We start from the raw sequence: 26,054 nt of genomic DNA, 5'->3' as shown, positions 1-26,054 counted from the left end.
TTGCCCGTAGTGTTAGGTGCAGGGGTAAATGTAGGGGAATGGGTCTGAGTGGTGTGGACTTGTTGGGCCAAAGGGCCTGTTCCCACACTGTAGGTAATCTAATCTAATCTATTCATTTCAGACTGAAAATGGATAACTCTACACTTGCTCATTAAAATCAAACACCTATTGCTTTGCCAATTCACTTAACCTATCAATATCCTGTTCTAATTTTATGCTATCATCAACACTGTTTACCATGCTGCCCAATTTTGTCAATAGCAAATTTGACTTTTTAATGCTGTTATCCAGGTCGTTAATGAATATTTTGAAAACTTGAGACTCCAGCACTGGTCTCTGTGGGACACCACGAGCCATGTCATGTGAATTTGAGTACTACTTCATTATTTCAACTCTGGTTGCATTGCCGGAAACAATTTCCTATCCATGTCAGTATTTTTCCCTCCATTCTATGGGCTTCCAAATTGATAACAGTCCATTGTATGGGATTTTATTAAAAATTTTCTGGAAGTTCAGACAAACTGCACCCACTGACTTAGCTCTGTCCACCATCTTTGTCACCAATTTAAAATACTCAGTTTGTCAGGCATGACCTATTCATCAGGAATCTATTCTGACTCTCGCTGATTAGCTGAAAATTTTCGAGGTTATCCATAATCTTATCCTTGATTATATTTAGAATTTTTATATATCTTTAGGAAAGAAAATGGGTTGGTGCACTAGATATACTTGGTTTAGATAGTATAATGAAATAAGGAAAAAGGGACACCAATATCTGCAAGACAAGAACAGAATCCATATTGATAAAGATAAAAGGTCGTAAAATATCACTCATTCCATAGATGAAGTGTGGAGACCATTTAATAGTGCAAAGGAGATGGGGGATATCTTACGGAGACAGATCAGTCATTTGGATCATAAACAATAATCATGGGGATTTCATTCACCTTTATGATGAATTCGGAATCTGAATGGAAATCTTCCCATGCGTACAGAACTTCTTTCTAACCCAAGTAATAAAAAAGTTCACAAAGAGAAGATTCACTATGGATCTAGCAATGGAGAATGAACCAGAGCAGATCAGACATGTAGAAGTTATAGAAAATAAGCAATAGTGATCACAAAATACTATCTTTTTAAAGCTGTAAATGTGACAAACCCTGATTGAAGAAATGCTAATTTTAGATATGCTGAGAACATAACTTGAGAAATGTTAAGTTTTTTAACTGTGATAGGTGAAATGCACTGATAATCTCATCCTACATATGAGCTGCACCTTTTTAGTATACATGATTAAGTTCAAACATGAAAATGGCCACTTATTTGTTTTTGATAAGGCTATTCCGGACAAAAACAAAAGTCTTTTATTAGGCTTCACCAATGAACTCCAATCTATTTATGATCAGGCAGTTGTGCCATTTATTTTAAGAATATCTCGGCTATAATCCAGAATTAGAACTTTATCCTCATTTTTTTTAAAAATCCTAAACAAATATGTTTCCCTCCTGCACAGGACAACAACAGCTTTTTGGAGATAATACTTCGTAAAGGAAAAAAAAGTTCTATAAAACAAACTATATAAGGGTGATAACTCCTTACAGTCCATTTGACTTTAATTGTTGTAGAAATAAAATTCTTGACAGATGTATATCTGTAGAAAATCTTTTGATTGAAACTTCAATTTAATTGGTAAAACTGGTTCCAAGTTTGGAAACTGGTCACAGCTCCTCTTCTGAGTTTGCAAGATACATTTTTAAAAAAAGTTTCAAATGGTCCTGTCTCTATCTATCAAGTTCCAAAATTTCAACTAGAAGAAAGGGAGAGAAAGACAGCCCTCCCACCTCTTTCTGATCCTTCTCCACTTCTCTGACTCCCCAGGTCTTTTGAGGAAGATGTCAAACCCAGCCAGGGTTACTAGGAAGTAATCGGTATGGAAGGAGATGTTCCAGCAATAAAAGCAGTCCACCCATTTTATTTCAGAAAGTGTTCAGCATTGCAATTTGTATTCTCAACAACTATATACAGCAATAATAGAAAACATTTAAAACCATTGGTAATGGGGTGCAGAAACAATTATGTTGGTGTGGGGAGCAGGGACAAGAGAGGAATAAAAATGAATTATTAATAGGGGCTCTCTAATTGGGGGCGAGAGAATATCCTCTGCAGCAAAGATTGAAAGTCTTGATCGGTTTAGTTGACTACCACATGCCAGGCTAAGGGATACCTCATGTTGACTGGGGAGGAACTTCGAAAAGGAAGAATAAGTTTGGCTGTTTTTCGCCCCATGATGGGACAAACAAATTGCACCAAAATCCCTTCTTTGAGTTAATTTCCTGAGTTAGTTAAACACCCTATTGGTGTACCATCTAATCAAGTTTGACACCAAGCTTGGTATTTGTCACTCAATGAAAATGTTCTTGCTGCTGGCTCACAAGGATTTTAGGGAAGAAACATTCAAACATATTGGTTGATACTCCAACATATTTCTGAGTGAGTAGCGGTCTATCAGAAGCACCATCTTTCAGAACTGAAACCAAAGCTCTGATTTCTAAGGTGGGCATTAAAATATCCCATGATACTATTGGGATCTATCCTTGTGATCTGGCCAATATTTTAGCCCAAATCAAAATCATTGAATGAAATTCCTGGTCATTAGCATATTGCTGATTGTGGGATCTTGCTGTTTACAAGTTGTTTTATGTTAAAATGTGTCAATGACTACACTTTTTTTTTACAATAAAACTAGATTTTTAAAAGGGGTTTTGTAACAATTTGACGTAATGGAGGATAGTGTGTTAATGTATCTCTCTCTCCTTTTATTTTGGAAATCTGAAGTTTTAATTGATGTGCAAAATATTGATATTGAAGGTTGCATTATTAATACTTCATTGATAAAATTATTAACAAAGGCACTAGAAACTTCTCTGAATTTATTTCTTCACATTTCTAGCAAGAAGAGATTGGCTATCCAATGTTTGTTAGTTATTCTGAATTATTTGAACCAGCTCAAAAATACTGATTCAAGATCTGAACATGATGACATGCACATCTTTTCCCATTGACTGCATGAGAATTTGGAGCTGGAGTAGGCTATTTGTTCCCTCAAGCCTGCTCTACCACTTGAAAGGATTGTGGCTGATTTGAAACTAGCCTTAACTCCACTTTTCTGTCCACCTCTTGGAATTCTTGATTTGCCTACACCACTCTCTGCAGAAGATCATTCTACAGATTGATGACCCTTTTGAGGAAAAATAATTGTCCTCGTTTGAGTCTTAAATGGGGAAACCCCTAATTTTGAATATATCACTTATTTCTGGACTTCCTCACAATGGGTAAAAGCCTTTCAGCAGACATCTATAGCCTACTTTATCCTTCCCAATTTTATACAGTGCTTGGTTCCCCTTGCATTCACTGCCAAATTCCATTTTGCATTCTTAATCTCTTCCTGTGCCTACATGCTACCGTTTTTGTGATTCATATTACAGGGCATCTAAAATGTAAAATGTTGCAGACTGTTCACATTAAAGTAATGAATTATTTTTCTGTTTTCTTCCTGCCAAAATGGACAAATTAACATATTCTCACATTATATACCATCTGCCAAATGTTTGCCTATTTACTTGACCTATCTAAATCCCAATGTGGATTCTTTATTTGCTCTCGACAACTTACTTTCCCACCTATCTTTGTAACTGCCTTACGTTTGTCCCCCTCATCCAAGTTACTGAAACGTATTGTAAACACAGGTAGCTAAGCCCCTAACATTGATCACTCGGGCAATCCACCAGTTACAGTCTGTAAACCCAAAAACGAACCCATTTATTTTTGCTTCCTGTTAGCTAACGAATCCTCTCGCCATGCTAATACGTTATTTCCTTTCCTCGGGTAGTCTCCGATCTTCTTAATGTCAAAGTGTGATCTTGATTTTAGGTGAAACCTAGGATTTACCCCAAAGAAAATATAGATTGAAGAACTTATTTAATAACTCCTTTTTGTCCTCTACTTAGTGTGTGGTCACAAGTGTCACACTGAGGCTATCTGTCAGTGCCTGGGTTGTAGTTGGAGTTTACTCTTTGATACAGTCTATCAAATGATCTGTGGGGTCAGTACAGTAATTGGACTTGATTATCTTCACTGGGGGGAATGCTGTCTCATAGTGGTGGAGTCAAAGTAAGCTTTCAATTTAAAAGACCAGGATGAAAGGAGTGAGTATTTTTCTGTTTGATTCCTGGGGACTCGTAATGTACCCTGAACTGACATTCAGCTCAATATCATTTTGCATTATAATTATCTCCACAGCAATTCCACTGATTTTGTACTTCAGACACCTGATGGCATTTGGTAACTGACATAAAAATTTGGAAAATAGGAGCAGGAGTAGACCAGTTGGCCCTTTTTGAACCTGCTCCACCATTTAATATAATCATAGCTGATTATCCAACTCGGTACCCTGTTCTTGCATTCTCCACAAATCCTTTGGATCCCTTTAGAGCTTTAGGCTATATCTAACTCCTCCTTTAAAAACATTCAAAGTTTTTTGGCCTCAATCACGTTCCGTGATAACTAATTCCATAGGCTCACCACTCTCTGGGTGAAGAAATTTCTCCTCCTCTTAATCCTAAAGGACACATCCTGTACTTTAAACTGTAACTGTTCATTCTGGATTCTCCAATCATAGGGTAAACACAAGAAGGATGTTCCCAATCTCGTGCTGTTGGAATATTATAGGTTTGAACTCCGTAATGGGTGACCCACCAAACTGAGACAAAGAACAAAGAAAATTTACAGCCCAGGAACACGCTCTTCAGTCCTCCAAGCCTGAGCCGATCCAAATTTACTGTCTAAACCCGTCGGTTAATTCCTAAGCATCTGCATCCCTCTATTCCCCACCTACTAATGCATTTATCCAGATGCATCTTAAATGAATCTACCGTGCCTGCCTCTACCACCTCTGCTGGCAACGCGTTCCAAATGCCCACCACCCTCTGTGTGAAATACTTGCTTCGTATCCCCCTTAAACTTTCCACCTCTCACCTTGAAAATGTGACCCCTCGTTACTGAATCCTTCACCCTGGGAAAAAGCTTGTCTCTATCCATCCTGTCTTTATAAATCTCAACCAGGTCCCTCCTCAATCTCTCCTTTTTCTAACGAAAATAAACCTACTCAACTTCTCATCATAGCTAGCACCTTCCATACCAGACAACATCCTTGTAAACCTTCTCTGCACCCTCTCCAAACATCCACATCCTTTTTGCTAATGTGGTGCCCAGAACTGTACACAGTATTCTAAATGTGGCCGAACCAATGTCTTGTACAATGTTAACATGACTTGCCAGCTCTTGCACTCAACACCCTGTCCAATGAAAGCAAGCATACCATATGCCTTCTTGACCACTCTATCCACCTGTGCAGCAACCTTCAGGGTACAATGGACCTGCACTCCCAGATCTCTCCACCCATAAACTTTTCCCAAGGCTCTTCCGTTCATTGTATAATTCGCTCCAGAATTAGTCTTGCCTAAATGCATCACCTCACATTTGTCTGGATTGAACTCCATCTGCCACTTTTCCGCCCAACTTTCCAGTCTATCAATATCCTCCTGTATTCTCTGACAGTCCCTTATGCTTTCTGCTACTCCACCAATCTTCATGTCATCTGCAAACTTGCTGATTATACCAACAGTGCCCTCTTCCAGATCATTTATGTATATTACAAGCAACAGTGGCACCAATACTGACCCCTGTGGCATACCACTGGTCACCTTTCTCCATTTTGAGAAACGTCCTTCAACTACTACTGTCTCCTGCTGCTCATCCAGTTCTTTATCCACCTAGCTAGAACACCCTGCACACCATGTGACTTCACTTTCTCTATTAGTTTACCATGGGGAACCTTATCAAATGCCTTACTAAAGTCCATGTATATGACATCAAAAGCCCTTCCTTCATCTATCAACTTGGTCACTTCCTCGAAGAACTCTTTAAGTTGGTAAGGCATGATCTCCCCCCACAAAACCATGTTGCCTATCACCGATAAGCCCATTCTTTTCTAAATATAAAGATATATATATAGATCCTATCCCTCTGTACCTTCTCCAGCAACTTTCCCACCACCAACGTCAGGCTCACCGGTCTGTAGTTACATGGAATATCCCTACTACCCATCTTGTGCAGGGGACAACATGAACAACCCTCCAGTCCTCTGGCACTTCACCTGTATTTAAGGATGCCACAAACTTGATGATTTGTTCCATCACATGCAATTTCTAAAATCACCTGTTGAATTTCTCTGATAATGTCCTCAGTTCTGCACAGAAGTTTTCTGAGAGGAATCATTTTGACTTGAATTTTTTTCTGGCATTTCTCCAGACTCAGGAAATTTTGCAGTGATTATTTTTAATTTGGGAGGACTACAGACCCAGGTTCAAGTTGAATGCATTTGCTGCACTGATCAAGTGTCAAGTCTCTGCTCTATCTCTGCGGTTCACAGTTTAGCTCATGCAGTTTTACCATTCTGTCTGTAAGCAACCACTCATTATCTGACCGCTCACTGCTCAAGTCATTCCTTGGGGTTTTAAAAGTGATAATTTCAGACATCAGATCTCAAAATCCTTCCAGAATCTTCCCTCAACATAACCACCTCACATCAGTGTGGAGAGTTTTTTTTACCATAGGCAGCATCAAGTTTGCTGAGTAAGCATTTAAGCCAAAGGACTTTTGTTCAAATCAAATTATGAGAAAAGTCCATAAATTTACTCCATAATGCTTGCTAGTGTATTATACTGCGGTAACTGATGAGAGGGGAAATCAAATGAAAATGTATTGTGAGGAACCATCACTGTGCTCTTTTTAGAAATTATGTCCTTAAACATCATACACAAGAAAACAATCAGCTGAACTCTGTCTGTCATGTCAATAGATTTATCGAACTACAGTGATAAGCATTCATAATACTGCAGGTCCTCTTGTAGTTCCTGAAAGGTGCCTTTATGAAAAGTATCCACTCAGCTTTTAGAATCATAGGATCCCTCCAGCATGGAAAGAGACCACTAGGCCCATTGACTCTGACCCAACCCTCCAAAAGGGCATCCTACCTATTCCCAAACCACACTCTATCCCCATAACTCTGCACTTATTGTGGCTAACCCATTGTAAATGACCCACATCTCTGCACATGATAGGACAACTTAGTATAGCGACTCTACCTAACCTGCACATCTTTGGACTGTGGGAGGAAACTGGACCATCCAGAGGAAACTCCTGCAGACACTGGGAGAATGTGCACACTCCATATAGATATTCAGCCCAGGCTGAAATCAAACTTGGGTCTCTGGTACGATAAGCCACTCTGCTGCCAATAAAATTAAACACAAAAGAGAAGCTAGTTTCTTTCTACTGTGGAAGCATTCAATGATATGCACTGAATTGCTGTTATTTGTTCTTTGTTCTTAAATTCGTTGAATAAAGAGATAGCAGCCACGTTCATTGCTTCTGTAATTACTTTGTCAGCCATGAATGACTTCTTTGTATTTTGCTGGAAGGTGGGAAACACTAAATGATTCTTCGGTGCAGATCTTAACCTTTTTGCTGCGGGTTTAGTAAAAGAATGACTGTTGACCTTTCAAAATGGCCTTCAGTTCGTAAACTTCATTTGTCCAAAGCATGTTGTTCTGGGGTAAACAATCCTTGACTTTACTATGCATCAACCTGTGGAGTTGTTCCAAATTTCCCTATTTACTACTTGATATACTTTGACATATCAGGCAAACACTTTCTCCTGTCTTTTACAGTTGTGAACAGAAACATATTTTCCCGTACCGTGTGGAAGTTGTACATTTTTTGGATTTTTTTCGGGTAGTCCAGGTTCATCACTTATTATTATTGCTTCACCTTGTAGTTTGTGATGTCATTCCACGACAACACATGCCTCCGGAACATACCAGAACATTGCTGGCTGCTGATCAAGTGTGGAGATACAGAAGGTCATTTCTGTGGTCGCAATTTGTTTCCGGCATCCCTGGTTGCTTTGCCTATTTTGGGTACTGGATATGGGGCACGGCAGCATTACCTGTAACTTTTCTTCATCCTGCGTGGACCTACTACATAAACAGCTGAAGAATATAAACTGCAGGTCCATAGAGAAGGAGTAGAGAAGCAGAAACAGAACCAGCTGAGGTGCTCTTGCATCAATTCCACACTGATCTGATAGGCTGACTAGCCTCCTATGCTTTAAGTATTGTGTAGGATTGAACAAAAATCCCCACATTCTACAACATTGGACCAAGACACTGGACTTTTCTAACCTCAAATACTGAACAAAAACCTGAACTCCCAGCTGCAACAAATACACACACTGAGCCAGAATGATTTCAGTCTGGGACATTGTTCAGACCAAAAATCCAACTTGAACCTCCACTCTGAGAACAATCAGCCAGACCTCTCGCTCTTGACTGAAACCAACATTTACATCTCTGACTACCCGGCCCAGGCATGATGGAACCTATACAGATACCAAAAATTCAACTTCAATCAATATTCTGTCAGAGATATCAGGCATTCAATCTCGACAAAATATATTTTCAAATACTTGTTAACTACTGGGAGGCCAATTGACAACAGCAGCAGCAGCACCATGGCAAGTGCAGATTTGGTGTGAAGATCAAAGGATCACAAACAGTATAATTGCAGGCTCCAACCTCATCTATAGAGTGACCCCCACTGCTATCTGCAGAAGACGGATCCCAAAGAGTTATCTCCATGAGAGTGATCCTCTGGCAGCTATTCCCAGAAGAAAAGTTCCAACACTAATTACAGTGACTATTTCCAAGGGGTATCTCTGGAAGGGTGACCCTGACAGCAATTGCAAACCTATCAACACCGTTCTGTTCCACCCCAGTGGAACTAATGGTAACCGACTATGACCTACAGACCTGAGAACTGACAACCTCTGAAAGGCACTAACCAACCACCGCCACAAGGCCTTAGGCACATCCTGAGGTGAAAACCGGGCCTGCACAATCACCAGAAAGTGAGGAAAACCAAGTACTTACCTAATAAATTCAATATGCATCCAATCACCTCAGCAAACTTCACCCAGATTGAAGGCATACACCGTCTGAAGTTGTCTTCGAGGCACTGGGTACAGCAAGCAGGAATAGCTACCATTACTTCAAAACCATGTTTTCCCCAGTGGTGAGCTGAAACTCCCGAAACCCCAAAGTTTCCCAGCTGCCTCGCAGGCAGCGGAAGGTGGGTTGTGACAGGGTAGGAAGCTTGATTAAAGTTTGTGATTAAAACTGCTGTTTAGCTTCTAATAGTGTTTTAACCTGTGTTTAATTTAATAGTGTATTTAATTATTTCCTCTGAAAAGTCACTTGTCAATTCACTGTTTATTACATTTGCTTTTATTTCTTGTATTATACTTACTTATGTTTTGTATTTAATAAACACAGAGCTTATTTTGCCCTGAAATACCTGTAATCTTCATTTCACATTCCCTAAATAAGTCCAGTGTCTAGAACTAGGGATCTAGGGGTGATTTGAACTACCTAAAAGATGAGCAAATTACTGACCACAAACTGAAACTCTATAATTGTAATATGCTGAATTTACGCATCAGTAACTAATTTTCTATTAACTTGTTCATGTCGCCACCACAAAACTTACTGCAATCTATCAGGGCCAAACAGAAACATGATGCAACAAGCTGGTAAAGCCTGTTTTAAAAGCATGAAGTCTTCTCTAGCTTGATGGCTTTTGAAAGCAGAATTCATGTGGTGGTATGGTGATTAGTATGCATGCAATGAGGGGTCATAAGCTGGCAGTGAGATGACCTGTCAGAAGCACTTATGATGTGGGAGCTCTTGTTGGTGTAGTAGACTTTATTGTGACACCTTGTTGAATGCTTTCTGAAAATTCAAGTACACCGTATCTAAATGTTCCCCTTTATCCACCTGCTTGTTGCATCCTCAGATTTCAGATGAGTTAGTTAAAAAGAATTTCCCTTTCGCAAAGCCATATTGACTTTGCCTGATCAGGATTTGAAGATGCCGGTGTTGGACTGAGGTGTACAAAGTTAGAAATCACGCAATAACAGGTTATAGTCCAACAGGTTTAATTGGAAGCATTAGCTTTCGGAGCGCTGCTCCTTCACCAACCACCTGATGGATTGGCACACCAGAAGCTTGTGCTTCCAATTAAACCTGTTGGACTATAACCTGGGGTTGTGATTTTTAACTTTGCCTGATCAGATTTTTGATTTTGCAAATGTTCTGTTATTATCTTCCTCAACAGCTCAAGTGATGCTTGATTAATATGGCCTAACTTTCCTCAATTGTCTGTTAGCTCTTCTACATATTTCTGCTTGAGATCACTGCCTGAAGGTAGGACAATTGATTGCTGAACTGTGGCAAAGCATTCTAACATTTTAATAGGCACAGTGAGGAGACAGTTTCGGAGTTTAATTCCATTGAAACATGGATTGTCAGAGCTGGTTGATGACTACTTGTTCCATTTTCTGACTAATAACTGAGCTAATCAGCCACCCTTCACATATTATACTGGCTTTACTTTGCTTTGTTTTCCAATTGTAGTTCAGCGTGTTCTTAACTGCTCTGTGCCAGTGTTCAGATCTGGGGATCTGTCACACCTCAGCATCTGACAATTGGCTTCAAATTGAAGGAAACAGCAGATTTTGCTGCTCAGGTTCCAATGCAGTGGAAATTCAAACTGAAGTAAACTGAAAATGGGTACAGTACATATTGTTCACTCAGTTGTTAAATTGAATATAATTAATCTCTTGCTGATAGATATCTGTTTGCATCAAAAATATTTTTAAAAATGCTTGAAGTACTCCGCTGTCTATGAAGAAAGAAAATCAAAGTTAAGGTTTCAAATTCATGACAGTTCACCAATTCTGAGGAAAGTCAAGAAATGGGAACAAGTCGTCATTGTCGTCCTCCTCAGAATCCTCATCATCATCCAGCTCTCACAAAAACTGATCAATCTGAAATATTAACTTTGTTTATTCTTTCTACAGATAATGCCAGACCTGTAGACTATTTCCAGCATTTCCTCTCTTCATTTGATTCCCAGCATCTGCCTTATTTTATTTTTGTAACTGTTTGCAATTGCTTCATTCATTTAATACATGAAGATAGAAATAGCAGGAGAAATAGATTTATGCCGTCCAGGAGGCATTTACTTTAAACCACCGCATCAATTTGAAAGGGATGATATATAGCCAATTTTGGTGTTGTCTTAAATTGGAGCATCCACTATGACAGGCCAATACCATATGATGCATGGACTCTTATTGATTTGTTTGTATCTATCACCAATATGATGCTAAAAATATCTTAAGTTTCTAACCGATCCAATTTAGTATACAGTTAAAATCTCAGCTCCTGCTGCAGCATTACTAGCTACAATGACTTAATTGTTATATGCTTGTAGCATTTAGATTCACAGGAGCACTGACATTTTGTAGCACATTTCCTGATGACAAAAGGACGGTTACTAAATTTCAGCCTTATTGGCAATTGCAGTTCTAGAAATAGTGTGTTAATGTTAAGGTGATAAAGGTGATCCACAAAGTTCATAACATGTTTTGGTCAGGAAATATTTACAATTCACTTTTCAGTGACAAGATAAATCACTGTACTGCCCCTTCGTGTATAGTCTAACAATTATTACTCACAATCTTTCAGCTTGGATCTGAGCAGCTAAATCACTTCTGAGGTCATATCTTGACACAGTATCATAAACTCTATTGTACTGGCACGGGCAGCGTTTATACCCAGTATTAATGTTCAGAACAAATCCAGCTGAGCCCACTTAAGCATTTTCTTTCTCTTCAACTGCTGACAACCTGTTTTGGCTCTGGAGTTGACAGACTGCCATTGGGGGCAACACTCATTTAAGAGTGCAGCAAGTTAGGTCATTAGCCATTGTCTATGGGGGATTATAGGCATCTCTCTCAGACAGAGAGAGAGAGAGAGACACTTGCTGCTTCAGCTCCGAGAGCAGCATAAAGTTAGCATCTGATCTTCATTACCCCCTTTGCACTGGAGAGAGAGTTGAAAATTTGAAAGTGTCTCATAGAAATGAAGGTGCTGATGGATGGAGCTACAGTTTAATGTGCAGGTGCTGTAGTAATCTTAAACTAGACTGAAAGCTTTCACTGTGACTGTGCTATTGTAACATGTGCTTTGTGACGAAGGCTGTTCTGGGTTTTCAAAGTGGATGCAATATCTTGTGTACTGGCTCCCAGAAATCACAAGACTGCTCTTGCTGATTCCCTCAGTCAAAAAAATTGTACTGTGTTAGCTCCATGTACATTTCAAGAGGAGACATTCAGAATTTGACAAACATTTGGACACATAATGGGTCCTTCAAAAGGCTTGAGATTTAAGGCTTCTGAGAGAAAAAGAAACTGGAAAGATACTGAAGGAAAATTCAGCATCATTAACTTTGCTTTGTGTAAACATGATTTGTCAAAGTTAACACAGCTGTGATCTTAAATTTTCATCTGTATGAGACAGGATGTAAGACACTATTTTAGCACAACTCCCTAGGAAGGACAATGAGGAAAACATTGAGGTTTGAGTCAAAGGGAATAGCAGGAAAAGGATTTCAGAAATCAACAGCAGCTCTATTGAAAATGTCCAGCCAATCTACAAGTGGTGTCATCAAAAAACTAATGAGGAACAGGAAACTTTGTGCTCTCCCAAAACCTGATCTACCTACTGAATCCATTGGTATAAGGAAACTCTGTGTCTGTATTTGAATACAGAAGACATCACATTTCCAAATTCTGAATTTAAATTTCTAACCCCTTCACTTCAGAGATAGAATCTCCAAGCCTTCAATGATAACAGACTGATGATACTTCAATCTTTATAAATAGCACATAATCATACCTACTTTTCATCTTTTGTATCTGTATTTTTGGCTAATTACGGTATCAACATTTTACTCCAGCTTTTAGAGCAATAATTGTAAATAAACATCTTTATCTTTACAATTAAAGCCTTGTTGCTGTGTTTTTTTAAAATGGGAACAGTTTTTAAAAAAATCTAAAACTGGGATAAATTGACGATAATAATACAGTTCATAGATCACTCTACTGAATCTGGCAATTACTACAAAGTCAGTGTCTCAGGACTTATGAAGGGTCCAGGCAGGCATTTTCAGGGTACATCTGGTTTCTACCTATCCACTGTAATAATTCGGGAATGAAGTGTTGAACAAATGGTGTCTTGTTGTTCAGCAAATGATGATGTGAGACCATTTTAACAGAACATTCTGATCAAAACGCAGTAACCCAATATGGCCTGATAGAAGAAAAGTCAAGAAAAAGGAAAGCCCATTTAGCCTTTTTAAAGCTCATTCCTCTAGTACCCTGACTCTCTTCCATTTTGGCGATAAACTATACTTAGAATATTATCAATAATTTTATTTTTGCTATCTTGCTCAAGTAAAGACTGCTTCTGATAACTGCTCTAATTTTACATATCGCTAACTTTCATTTATGTCTTCCGGCCTTCATTTCTTGCTTTACTTTAAAGTAAGCAGATAGTGTTATCTTTTTCCTGCTAATGCTATTTAATATTTCACTTAAGCGAGACAGTTCTAGAACTGCTTGCATTATACAAGTTTGTTTGCACATACATATTCTGTTAAACAAATGGATACCTTTTTAAAATGAACATAGGTGTATGAAAATACATAAAGAAGTAATACTGTGTTTTAAAGATTAAAATCCTTAATATATGAAAAAACTGCCATTTTTTAAATGTTATTCATGGGAAATGAACGTGTGAAGAATGGGCATAACTTTATGTATGAGGCACTGCCAGGAGTCAGTGGTAAAATGGTTTAACAAGTGTATTTATACTATTTCCATGTATTTAATTTTCATCATTGTTCTCTCCATTTTAAGATTCTGTATTGATGTATACAGCAAGCTCACATAATTTCTTTTTTTTTCTAAATTGAATGGCAACAAAAAGAACAAAGAGGTAAGATGATATTGATAAATGTCTCCATTTAAGATAAATGTTTGGAAACTGGAAGAATTTTTTTTCATTTTAACCTATGATCTTAGCTGAAGTGTTTGCATGTGCTGTTGCACACAGAAGGAGAGACTGAATACAAGTTTTGAATAGCAGAAGGTTGCACCATGAGAAAAGTAAATAGTATTTCATGGCAACTGCAGACATCCATCAAATTTTAAAGATTGGTCAGAGTATTGAGTACAGGAGTTGGGAGGTCATGTTGCGGCTGTACAGGTTTTTGTTTAGGTCACTGTTGGAATATTGCGTGCTATTTTTGGTCTCCTTCCTATTGGAAGGATGCTGTGAAGTTTGAAAGGGTTCAGAAAAGATTTACAAGGTTGTTGCCAGGGTTGAAGGATTTGAGCTATCGGGAGAGGTTGAATTGACTGGGGCTGTTTTCCCTGGAACGTCGGAGGCTGAGGGGTAACCTTAGAGATTTATAAAATTGAGGGGCATGGATAGGATAAATAGAGAGAGTCTTTTTCCCTGGGGTGGCGGAGTCCAGAACTAGAGGGCATAGGTTTAGGGTGAGAGGGGAAAGATATAAAAGAGACCTAAGGGGCAATCTTTTCACTCAGAGGGTGGTACGTGTATGGATTGAGCTGCAAGAGGAAGTGGTGGAGGCTGGTATAATTGTAGCATTTAAAAGGCATTTGGATGGGTATATGAATAGGAAGGGTTTGGAGGGATATGGGCCGGGTGCTGGCAAGTGGGACTAGATTAGATTGGGATATCTGGTCGGCATGCACAAGTTGTACCGAAGGGTTTGTTTCCGTGCTTTACATCTCTATAACTCTATGTCCAGTGTGAATCTGTCTCAACATTAAAAACAAAAACTGAATTGTTAAAGAATTTTCCAAAATTCAAATGACCAAGAACAGTAATTTACATGCGTGGATGAATATATTTAAATTTCTATTTACATCAAAGTTCTTTATTTTCTTTAAGGTTGGAAGTGAAATTCACCATTGTCTATTTCCTGGAATGTAATGAACAACTCATAGAAAGTGTGGCAGAACCAGAAGGCTCAAGCTCACTTTCAATTGGACCACAAAACATGTTACAATAATTTGATTGAGCTGCTTTGAGTCACTCAAAGACACAGGACCGATTGAAGGAATCCATTTCTCTCCATTTCTAGTTGTCAGCAGCCCTCCGGGGTTAATGGTTAAGACAACAGGAATGATGCCACCTGCAGGCGGTCTGAAGGAGCATTTGAGTTGGAGAGGGAGTGAGGAGGACACCTGACTCCACCTCACAGTTATGCCACTTTTTTATAGGCAATTGGTACTTAGTCAGAGCCAGTACTGCCCCCGCTTCTTTCAATTAAGAGAAACCTTACCCTTAATCCTATCTATAAGGATAGGTGACCACAAGGAGGATTTGATAAAGTATCTGATTCAGTTTTGGTTCAGACATATTTTGGGCACTTTTGGAATGTAGACTACAACTTCATAAAATTGACTTATCCAAAACGTAACCGATACAGATGGGCCCAGTTTTGCTTTCATGATTTTTGTCACGATCTCAACCTTTGAGCTGCAGAATTAACTTCTGTGGTGACTCAGCAACAGTTTCTGCTATTTCTGCCAGTTGAATATTTTCCAAAGAAGCAAATTACAGCCTGCACATGTGAGTACAGCCCACGCATCATTTACATGCCCTTGTGATTCATATCACTATAATTAACATGGCGGAGCTAATTGGTTCAAATTGCATTTCACTGAAAGGGAAAGCAGATACAAAATTATGAATGTTCAAAGACTATATCATAGCTTTATATCAAAATGAACATTAGTGCAGTTGGGAAGATGACATTTTGAATGTTATTTTCAAATTTATCTTAATATAGACCATAATTCACCCATTAATATTTTAACTGAACCTCTATAGTGTCTGAAATCCTAATTAGAGAGCCAATAATATCTATTTGAGAAAAACAATTGCAAGTTTGTACTTGCCCAAATGTTATAAAAATCCTTTATATTTAAATATTTTACAACAAATGGAGCAGAACTGAACTCAATGGGAAATAATATTTTTTCTCATAAGGGATGCTTGATGAGTATTTTTCTATTGGGAGACAATACTCTAGACATGGTCACAATTTCAAGACTTGCAAATGACACAAAATGTGGAGGTATTGTGAGGAGCACTGTGGTAACCTTCCATAGGAAATTGACAGACTGGTGGAATAGGTGATGATGGGTGAAAATTAATGCCGAGCAGCTTGCAGTGAGATATTTTGATTATAAATTGCGAAGAGGTAATATGAACTAAATGAGCTGCAGGAAGTGAGAGCCCTAGTGTTATATGTGGGAAGACTGTTAAAGGTGGCAGCGCAGATTTCATATGGTTAGCAAGGTATATAGAATTTTGGGTGTTTTAAATAGAAGCATGAGGACAAAAAAACGCAGAAGTGTTGGTCTATCTGTCAAGACATGTCTTAAACATTGCTTCCACCACCTCCACTAGCAGTGTGTTCCAGGCACCCACCACCCTCTGAGAAAAACTTTTCCCTGCACTTCTCCCCAAACCTTTCTCCCTCTCACCTTGAACCTGTGCCCTTTTGAGGTTGACCTTTCAACCCTGGGGAAAATGCCTCTGAGTATTCACTCTATCTATGCCTCTCGTGATTTTGTCGACATCTCTCTGATCGCCCCTCAACCTCTTTTCACTGGAAAGACAATGTGAGCTTAATCAACCTCTCCTCATAACTAAAATCCTCCAGACCAGGCAACATCCTGGTAAACCTTCTCTGCACCCTCTCCAAAGCATCCATGTCCTTCTGGTAGTGGGATGACCAGAACTGCATGCAATATCCCAAAGGTAGCCAGACTAAAGTTTTATACAGCTGGAACAAAGCTTGCCAACTTTTATGTTTGATGCCCTGGCTGGTAAAGACGAGGTATGCCTTCTTGACCATCTTATCCACATGTGTTATCACTTTTTCATGGACCTGGACACTCCGATCCCTCTGTGTCAATGCTTCTAAGGGTTCTGCCATCTATTGTATGATTCATATCTGAATGTGATTTTCCAAAATGCATCATCTCAAATTTGTCCAGTTTAAACTCCATCTGCCATTTCTCTACCCAAATCTGCAGTCTATCTATATTCTAGTATATCTTTGACAACTCCATCAATTTAGTGTTATCTGCAAATTTACTAATCAGATCACTTAATTGTCTTCCACATCATTTATATATGTACTATGAACAACAAAGGTCCCAACACTGATCATTGCGGAACACCACTAATTATTGATCTCTATCCTGAAGAGCACCCTTCCACTGCTACTGTCTTCTATGACCAAACCAGTTCTCTATCCACCCAGCACACCTCCAGATCCCATGAGACTCTACCTTTTGTAGCAGCCTGCCATGGGGTACCAGAACAAATGCCTCACTAAAGTCGACATAGACAACATCCACTGCTCTTTCCTCATCAATCATTCTTGTCACCTCCTCAAAAAAACTCAAAGTTGGTGAGACATGAACTGCCATGCACAAACATATCACCAAAAAGTCCATTCAGTTTCAAATGTGAAATAAACTCTGTCTCTCAGAATATTCTCTAACTGCTTCCCACTGCAAGAAAAGATGCACAAAAATAGTTCCAGTAATGAGGAAATTCAGTGGACAGATTGGAGAAAATCACCTTTAGAGAACAGAAGATTGATAGCACATTTGAGGTGATTGGCAAAAGAGACAAATGAACAAATATCGCATCATAGAATCAATGGTTTGGATCTGGAATATTCCAGTTAACATAAATTTCAGTTGTCCTGGTCAGGCATTTAGGGAATGCAAAATTGTGCAATAATATTTTGAGAACAGGAGTAAAGATATCTGGTTACAAGTCATAGTCATAGAGATGTACAGCATGGAAACAGACCCTTCAGTCCTACTCATCCATGCTGACCAGATACCCCAATCCAATCTCGTCCCACCTGCCAGCTCCCGGCCCTTCCTATTCATATACCCATCCAAATGCCTCTCAAATGTTGCAATTGTACCAGCCTCCATCACTTCCTTTGGCAGCTCATTATGTAGCATCTAGGGAACAGGAGAATTCCATGCTGACCAGATACCCCAATCCAATCTCGTCCCACCTGCCAGCTCCCGGCCCTTCCTATTCATATACCCATCCAAATGCCTCTCAAATGTTGCAATTGTACCACCCTCCATCACTTCCTTTGGCAGCTCATTATGTACACTTACCACTCTGAAAACGTTGCCCCATAGGTCTCTTTTATATCTTTCCCCTCTCACCCTAAACCTATGCCCTCTAGTTCTGGACTCCCCGTGTTTAGAATTTTGACGAAATGCTACCTGGAGTATTGTGTACAGTTGGACCTGTATTCTCTAGAATTTAGAAGTGGTGATCTCATTAAAACATGCAGAATGCCTCGATGGCTTAATGATTCCTTTGACTGGGATAAATAGAACCAAGGGACATTAGTTTCAGAGTAAGAGATAGACCATTTAGGACAGAGATGAGGTCTCTGGTTGAAAAATTAGAATCTGTAGAGTGTTAAGGACACGAGAGGATTTGACCTTTTTGTGGCTGGGAAAGGAAATGGAATTTGTCTTGCTGCTGAAAGTAGTTTTTGGTGATTCTCAGAAGATTGAGGGAAATTACTTTTGGTTGGAAATGAACAAAACAACTCAGCTAAATAGGGAGGAGGTCTGGAATCTGGCAGTAACATTAAACCAGTTTCTGTAAGGAATATAAAAATGAAGTTTATTGTTTCAGTTCTATTAGGAAGCTTGGTTTTGATATCTTTTCTATAGTTTAGGATATTAGTTTCCTATTAAATAATGCCCAGTCAATATTAGTTTTAGTTTTTTGTTTAGTTATAGTAAAAGTCTTAAAATGTTAAATTTTCATCATGTGATTCTGTTAAGTCACTCATTGGGTATTGAAGTATTATTTTACATTTTGATTAGCCTCCAGAGGATGTCTGACTAATTGACAGCTCTTGCCCAGATGAATACTGAGGTTGGAATTTGCCAGGGTTTAAATGAACAATTTAAATGACTTTTAGATGTATACATTTAACATTTCAGCATGGCTATTTGTATTGCTTAGGCATTTCTGTAAGGTGAGGACCTTACTGGTCTCCATCCCGAAAAGTACCCTTCCACTAATACTGTCTTCTGTGACCAAACCAGTTCTCTATCCATCTAGCCAGCACTCTACCTTTTGTAGCAGCCTGTAAGGTGTGAACCTGACAGAAATAGCCTTACAACATTCGACAGAAGTTAATTTGAAAGCAGTAGCAAGGGGAATGTGGACAGAATCAAAAGTTAAGACTAAAAAGGCAGAGATATTTTGAAGTTTTGGCTCAAACTTTGAACACTGTGGAATGAAAAGGTGGTCCCAACAGTAGTCACATTGATTCAGCTAAAACTCAGTTGCAAATGAACTAATTAGGTTTGGAAAAATAAATGAAAAGACTTGAATCAAAAGAGAAACATAAAAACTTGAATTTGAATTCAAAGGAGCAAAACAATAGGAAAACTGCGAATACCAAACCAAAACACACCAATTCCAAAGTGAAAAATAAGCAAGGAAATTTGGTGTCAACACAAAAATGTTAGGTTACACAAGTAGGGGTACAGTGATTGTAATGAGGTCAGCCTGATGGACCTCATAGTATATGTGTTCTCTGATTGGGCCACTGCTAGTCACTGGCCACTCATGTGTTTCCTTTCTTCCTGATGGTGCAATATAAATAAAGATTTACACACTTGTTGTTTTTCACTGTGTCCGACACCTGCACACACACGACGAAAAAAAGGAGGACTATCAGACAATCTGACACTGAGAGCTGGCTCTGACTGAGCTGGATGAGTGAGAGTGAAAGACTCACCACTTTCCTGTATAGGATAGGAGAGAAGAGAGGAAAGGAGAGGAACTTCTACACAGCCTGGAATCACCTTGTCAGTGTATCTTATTTATTGCTATTGGTGTCTTCCTATTGACGAAGAGTTTATTTTGAATTTTTGCTTTTCTTTATTGTTTATTGTGAAAAAAGGAAAAAATAAATAAACAAAGGTTAGAAGTTCTGTTCATTCCGAAAGCTGAGGAAGCCAGACCAGTGACAAGTACTATGCATGTGTAAATAAAAGGTGACTTGGTGATGGAATACTGACCTCTGTGGAGTTATTTCAAAGGGATAGTAGGAAAACATGATATTCCAGATTTAACTCATGGTATGTGACTGTCAAGGAATATTTTTATTAATGCTTAAAACAATGAGGGAGAAATTGAAATATATTTCATGTTATTTGAGAAAATTGTGACAACGCTGAAATGGTCAAAAGAAAATTGGACTCTTTTTTTTAATTTCAAAGTCTGTCATGGAGAAAATGTTGGAAGTGTAATCAACTCTTTCGCACATACAATGTGACTATGGGACAGTGAAGTAGCTGTGTTGGATAGCTCACAGGCAAAATATTTAGAAATTTAAGAAAGAAACCAAATCATATTTTGTGTGGTTTGCTGGAGAAAAGAAAGTAATATTTGATAAGTGACAAAGGGCTATGAAAACAAAACCAGATTTTGAAAACCTTAGAGGTCCTCTTAATTGATGAATGTAAAAATGGAATTCCTGTGTGTATCTGGCCCCATCTAGAAGGTGTAGATATTTTCTAAGATAATGACACTAATTTAAAGGTTGACAATATGAAATGTCTCTTAAGAATGTGAGTAGAAACAAGCTATTTGTAAAATCACACTGATGAAGATAGAAAAGATGAAAAGGCAGATAGTGTGGAGGATAGGTTCCAATTATTTGTCAGAAATGAGGAAGTGTGAAGGCAAATTGTAGGAAATTAAAGCTAAGGCTGTCATATCTGTGGGGATTGGTTTGGAAAATTTTAAAGCATTGTTAAAATTTCATTCAGAGGAAGGTTAGGGTCGGAGTGTCATATTGGAAGTTGGTGGTATTTTAGCATGGCTTGATCTACTAGATAACCTCCGATCAGACCTCGGAGGTTATCTGTAATTAATTACAGAACGTACAGGTGGATCATACAATAGGCATCTCAGTCCTAAGCTGCTTTTCTTTAGCAGTTGTCTCTTTCACATGAATATTGAGATCATAGATACACCACAACATTTCTCGGAAGCCCATCTGGATACACATTAAGCCTTGTCTCTATAGAATGTGTGACAAATTAAGAGCTTTCAATTTATTTATGATTTGAAACTATCAGAGAATAGAAAATTATACAAGATTTTGGTAGAATGAATTAACTCCATTTTGATTTGGTACTACAGTTTGCCCTATGGATGAAGTTCAACACTTGGTACATTCCAGAAGACCCATTTCTCAGAAGTTTGAGGAGATGCTCAACCTATGAGATTATGTTGTTGTCTGTGGCAGAGACGAGGTGGAGTATGATTAGTAGTTAGTACTGGTGCTCACTTAACTGCTCAAGACAATTTGACATTTAACAAAGATGAATGCATATTTGTGGCACCCAAAATTGACTTCTTCGAGCATAAAGGTGGCAACAGCTGGAGTAAACCTACACACATCAATGTCAAAGCCATTCATACACCTCTGAAACTCTCTTATGCGAAAGACTGGCATCATTCCTTGGTACTATCATGTAACACCGTTAATTATTTCCAAAGCACACAGACATTGTGTTCTCTCTGTGAAAGCTACTGCAAAAATTGAATGAACAGTTGCCCAGCAAACAAAATTTTCTACGTTAATGGCAAAGATAGCATCTCCACCAATCCTAGCATATACAATCCATATATGGAAACATGCGTGTCACAACCGCTTTGTCAGGAACTACAACTGGAACAGTACTTTGAAGGTCCATGGAAGGAAGTGACCCATCACTTATGCATCATCACTGTTTTCAGGAACTGAATGCAAATCCTCTACTTCAGAAAGAGAAGCAAGAGCTTGTACCTACGCTTGTGAATAATATCTCTCTAGTACTAAGTTTACACTCTATGCTGAGTGCTATGCTATATGCAGACTTTATTGTTAGCTTTATCAGGACCTGGTCATTGACCTCTAAATATCTACAGATGGTCAGATCATCTTCATTTGGAAAACTTTGAAGCTGTGTATTGCACAAGTTCATACATCCAAAGTTAACACACAAAACTACATCCTCAATGTTGTAGATCACAGTGCTGTGATTGGAGACCTTCGTATCTCAACCACTATTCATTTGCTTAGAATGAAACTGACCAATGAAACAATAAGAAATAAGAAACAATAAGAAATGTGGGCGGCACGGTGGCACAGTGGTTAGCACTGCTGCCTCACGGCGCCAGAAACCCGGGTTCATTTCCCGCCTCAGGCGGCTGTGTGGAGTTTGCACGTTCTCCCCGTGTCTGCATGGGTTTCCTCCGGGTGCTCCGGTTTCCTCCCACAGTCCAAAGATGTGCAGGTCAGGTGAATTGGCCATGCTAAATTGCCCGTAGTGTTAGGTAAGGGGTAAATGTAGGGGTATGGGTGGGTTGCGCTTCGGCGGGGCGGTGTGGACTTGTTGGGCCAAAGGGCCTGTTTCCACACACTGTAAGTAATCTAAGCTAGACTCAGTCTGCATGTATTTGTTATGTGGGATGATTTAACTGAAAGTAAGGTTTTTAGCTTACCCAGGAGAAGGAAGTAGTGTTAGTATTTGATTATATAAGGCTGTTTACCTTTGATGATCAATGTGATTGATAAAGCCTGAATATGGTGTCAGACAAAAGTAACCACACTGTATTGGGCTGCTAGATGGAGCTAAAAGCTAGAAGCATGAGAGCAGACAATTTAAAGCACTGTAAATACAATATATACACACATGGAAACTGGTGTAATCTCTGCATAGCTGAGATATAAATTATATAGAAAAGTTGTTCTCAATGTGAATGTATAAATTAAGTTATTTTTGAATGAAGTTGCCAAGGACCAGTGTATAGATGATGATTAGAGCAGGTTAAAGATAGAGCCTTGCGAATCACAGATGTCGTGGAGAAGGAGCAGGAAGGAAACCATTGCAATTCGGTTTCTAGGTAGTTATGTTGATAATAAAGAAACCAGTTGAGAGCATTTCCACACAGCTTTTAGAGGCACTAGGTGCATTGTCATTTATGACTTTAACAAGAGAAGTTTCAGTACTGTCTCGGGGCAGAAACTTGACTTTAGGATTTAAAACAAAACATTAGAGTGGATGGTGAAAAACATGTTTGAAATGCTTGCCTTTATTGGTCAGTGCATTGAGTATAGAAGTTGGAAGGTCATGTTGTGGCTGTATAGATCATTAGTTATGTCACTTTTGGAATACTGCGTTCACTTCTGGTCTCCCTGCTATAGGAAAAATGTTGTGAAACTTGAAAGTGTACAGAAAAGATTTACAAGGCTTTTGCTGAATTTGGTGGGTTTGAGCTATAGGGAGAGGTTGAATAGGCTGGGACTATTTTCCCTGGGGTGTCAGAGACTGAGGGAAGCCCTCTATAGAGGTTTACAAAATCATGAGGGCATGGATAAGGTGAATAGCAAAGGTGCTTTTCCCAGGGTAAGGCTGTCCAGAACTAGAGGGTATTAATTTAGGGTGAGAGGAGAAACATTTAAAAGTGACCTGAGGGGCAACTTTTTCATTCCATATATGCTCCACCCTCTATCAGAGGAAGTGGTGGAAGCAGGTACAATTACAACATTTAAAAGGCACCTGAATGGGTATGTAAATATAAAAGGTTTAGAGGGACATGGGCCAAATGCTGGCAAGTAAATCTAGATTAATTTAGGATATCTGGTTGGCATGGACCAGTAGGACTGAAGGGTCTGTTTCCATGCTGTATTCTGACTCTATGATTCTATAAGTTCTGGGAGGTATAGGGATGGATTTGGACTGTCACAGCATTATTTGGACTTTGGAAAGTTGGAGATGAGATGTCGGTTTGCAAGGATGGTGGGTTGACCTTTTGGGAGGGGGGCATTAATGGCAAATTTAAAGAAGAGAGAAAAAAATCCAAGGAGAAAGAACTATTTCTAATATCAACCAAAATGGAAATGGGGAGGATTGGTTGGATAATCAGTAGTTTAGTGTGAAGAGGATTATGAGAATAGGTACATTTAGGGATAGATACTGGACTTGCGTCGGGCCATTCAACAGATACAGAAACAATCAATTTGGGGAATGATATCCCATTCAACTAAAAATCACCTGTAAAAATGCCAAACCAATATTGGGCTTGCTAAGTTTTCATGCATATATGTCTTAAAAAAAACATCTATTGGGTCCTTTAGTCAAATCTAGAGGTGATTGATCAGTTGCTGTAGGCTAAACTACCAACCACCAACAAAAGTTCATTTAATGAACAAAACTCTAAATTGATTCCTGTGTTGTCAGCAGGAGGAGGAATGCTTTATCATCAGTTCCAGAGTAATTGCCATTACCTCCTGTTCTACAGTTGTCTCTCCTGCTATCTGTAAGCTTACTATTGGGCACTTACCAACAGTGAGAATGGCACCATATGCATCTTGTAAAAATAGATCATATCTCTTTGCAGGTGCAAGTAACTCACTCCAAACCATGTTTATATTCATTTTGAGTCTCACTATTCCAATCCTTAACTTTTAAAAAGAGCAGAAATTGATGGAAACATTTGTTACATCAGGCAGCATGTGTAGAGTGAACAAACCGGTTCTGATTTTGGGTATTGACCTTTGGGAAAGCATGACTGAAACGTCCAGAAACATGAGGACGGGAAAACACATACACCCAGAAACAGATACAGCATGAATTACAAAATGTTTAAATGAAGAACAGGAATGATTTAATGGAAGAAGTGATGATAGCATGAAGTAATAGGAAGCATGAGAGAAATGAACAAAATTAAAGGCAGATATGACACACCGAGTGTGCCTAACTTAAACTTCTAGGGAAAGGAAAGTAGATAAAGGTACAGATAACTAACCAGCATGACCTTCCATTAACTCCACAGACATGGTTCTAATACATCGAATAGTTCAAAACTAAAAAGAGACAAATGAATGAGTGCTCATAGTAGATTAGATTTTAACTTTACAATCAGAGGTTGGAGTAAACTGTCTAATGTATATTCTGATGACAACATAGTAGTAAATTATATCAGTAAATAAAAAATGGAAAATTAACTTATTCTCGCACAATGTTGCATGAGCATTAAGCAAAAAGAAAACAGGCGCAAAGACTGTTACAGTTTTTGAGGTTGTCTCCATGGATAAAAGCTAAGTGACCTTATTTCAGTAATGCTGCATCTTCACAATGTATTGGCATTTCAAATTTCATCTATCACTTGGTCTGTACTGGTAGTGAGCCTGACAGCAGACACTCCCGAACTTTCATTGTAGTGTCACCCTAACTGATGGACAATGGAAGTAACAAATGATCACATAGAACTAATTCTTTGCTTAACTCCAAAGGAAGATGATATTTTACTCCAGTGATCCAGAACCACAGTCTCAGATTGACCTTTATAAATGTTTTCTCTATCTTTCAGAGTTCAAAGAGAAAAAGGGAGAAAGAAACTGAAACCTGAGAAGGAACTAAAAGACCATAACACACAGGAGTAGAAATTAGGCCATTCAGCCCATCAGGTTTGCTGTTCCATTCAATCATGGCTAATTTTCACAACTTCGAGGAGAAAGTGATGAATGCAGATGCTGGAGATCAGAGTTGAAAATGTGTTGCTGGAAAAGCGCAGCAGGTCAGGCAGCATCCAAGGAGCAGGAGAATCGATGTTTCGGGCATAAGCCCTTCTTCAGGAATCAGGAAAGTGTGCCCAGCAGGCTAAGATAAAAGGTAGGGAAGAGGGACTTGGGGGAGGGGCGTTGGAAATGCGATAGGTGGAAGGAGGTCAAGGTGAGGGTGATAGGCCGGAGTGGGGTGGGGGCGGAGAGGTCAGGAAGAAGATTGCAGGTTAGGAAGGTGGTGCTGACTCAGATTTCTCCAGTTTCCTGATTTCCCCTCCCCCCACCTTGTCTCAGTC

Source organism: Chiloscyllium plagiosum, chromosome 9 (genome assembly GCF_004010195.1).
Source record: "Chiloscyllium plagiosum isolate BGI_BamShark_2017 chromosome 9, ASM401019v2, whole genome shotgun sequence".
NCBI lineage: Eukaryota > Metazoa > Chordata > Chondrichthyes > Orectolobiformes > Hemiscylliidae > Chiloscyllium > Chiloscyllium plagiosum.
Note: the sequence above shows the minus strand (reverse complement) of the source record.